The sequence below is a fragment of the Prionailurus bengalensis genome, chromosome A1 (assembly GCF_016509475.1).
Source record: "Prionailurus bengalensis isolate Pbe53 chromosome A1, Fcat_Pben_1.1_paternal_pri, whole genome shotgun sequence".
NCBI lineage: Eukaryota > Metazoa > Chordata > Mammalia > Carnivora > Felidae > Prionailurus > Prionailurus bengalensis.
Genome location: NC_057343.1, coordinates 41,255,857 through 41,257,877, shown reverse-complemented (window position 1 = coordinate 41,257,877; position 2,021 = coordinate 41,255,857). Strand labels below are relative to the sequence as shown.

Below are 2,021 nucleotides of genomic sequence, written 5' to 3'. Positions count from 1 at the left end.
AGAAGAAGATAATAAGATATAAATATATCTATCTCCTAATTTCCAGGCATACAAAAAATAGTCAAAATGGAAAGACAAACTATTAACCATTAAGTAGAAAAAATACATGCATTGCTAATATTCTCATTTAGCACGGTACCTATAAAAACCTAAGTAGCAAATAATTCAATTTCAAATTAGTGATGGTATATATTTATTATATTCTTTATCAAATTGCTAAGGGGATAAGGATTCTATTGGAACAAAAGTTAGCATGCTTACTGCAGCAGCACATATACTAAAATTGGAATGATATAGAGATTTGCAAGGCCCCTGCATAAGGATAACACACAAATTCATGAAGTGTTCCATATTTTTAAAAATAACTTATGAAATGTCAATGTAACTTTTATATTAATTTAATCAGATTTGGGGTGACATATTTTATTTTGTTTTTTATTTCATAGCCAAGGCTACAATGATTTTAAAAAATCATTGGTATAACTGATCCATTTTTTATGTGTAACTTCAGTGAAATACACACTATTCTAAATTTCAAGACAGAACAATGAAATTCAGTCTCTCAGATGACCAATGAATTCAGGCTGAGAGTTTGATTATCTTATTATTTTGGTCTCATAAAGTATATATATATATTGATATATTGTATATATATTACATATATGTGCGTAAATAATATATATTAGTACTAAGCAATTTATTTGTGCTTGAATCTTATCCTTTTCTAAAATCCCCTCTGGGACAACTGAAGAACAGCTTTATCAACACTGAACAGATTCTTAGATGACATACTTGAAATTTGTTGTAGTATTTACAAATAAAAATATCGCTTTAGTATGTGTGTCATGGGTAATGAATATGCCCGCTTTCTATGTTTTAGCAAAAGAAATGCATTACAGCTAAAGAGAACCATAATTTCTGGGAGCTATAACATGCCATTTCCTCTCATCTTTTGTTATTTAAAAGGATTTACAGAAGCCAGAGCTGAGGTTTAGTAAGGCATTTCGTAACCCAATGTATTCATTATTCATTGCTGTGTAACAAATTATCCCAAAACTTAGCAGCTGAAAACACAGACCACCTATTATCTTACAGTTTTCTGTAGGGCAGGAATTTGGGAACAATGTAGTTGGATGAATTTAACTAAGGGTATTTCACAAAGCTGCAATCAAAATGGTGACCGCAGTCATTTTAGACTCATGTGGAGGAGGAACTGCTTCTAAGCACCCTCAAGAGGCTGTTGGCTTAACATGTGGCCAGTTCCACAGAAATACAGACACTGTGACAACCTTGCTTTCTTTAAAGAAAAGTAAAAGATAGAGACAACTAAAGTTAGAGTGACAGAGAAACAAGAAAGGATTCCCAAGATGGAAAACTCTTTTTAAAACATAATACCAGAAGTGACATCTCTTTACTTCTGCCATATTTGTTCACTAGAAGCAAGTAAATAAGTAGAGCCCACATTCAGGAAAGGAAATTACATCAGAGCATGAACCAGGAGGCAAAGTTCATTGGGGGCCATACTAGAGCCCACCACAGTCTTCCCTTAAGTATCCAGTGAGTCATATCTCTCTACTGCTGTTCTGAATAAGACTAATTCAAGATAGCCGCACTTTCGGTTTCATGGAGGAAAACTTTATTAATTGTAAGGGAAAGGGAGTATAAGAAATTAAACAATTATAGTAAACATAAAGAGGGAGAGAAGAATAGAGAAGAACAAAGAAAGTTTAATACATCAAATTGAGTACTCACAACATATAACCTTCTGGCTGGGGTAGCCCCTCAATGAACAGCCAGGTTGGAGTCCCAGTTGAGGGTACTGGGCAGAGCGTCCTCCCCTCAGGTAAGACTTCCAGCTAGCTATTCCCAGAGCAATATATATACTACCCATCTGTGATTTACGGTTAATCATTAGGTTCACCTAAGTGCAGTCCTGATAAGCCTTTTTTTTTTCTGTTTCTCTTATCATATCTCACAATCTTAGAAGCCTGGACGTATGCATATTTCTCTTCCCTCTCTGA

General features: G+C 34.2%; 1 non-coding gene across 1 annotated transcript; it reads left to right on the top strand.

Annotated features, from left to right (window-relative positions):
- The first annotated feature begins 253 nt into the window (after positions 1-253).
- Positions 254-357, top strand: LOC122496409. Its single transcript, XR_006300797.1, has one exon. It is a non-coding gene; the product is annotated as a U6 spliceosomal RNA (small nuclear RNA).
- Positions 358-2,021: the final 1,664 nt, after the last annotated feature.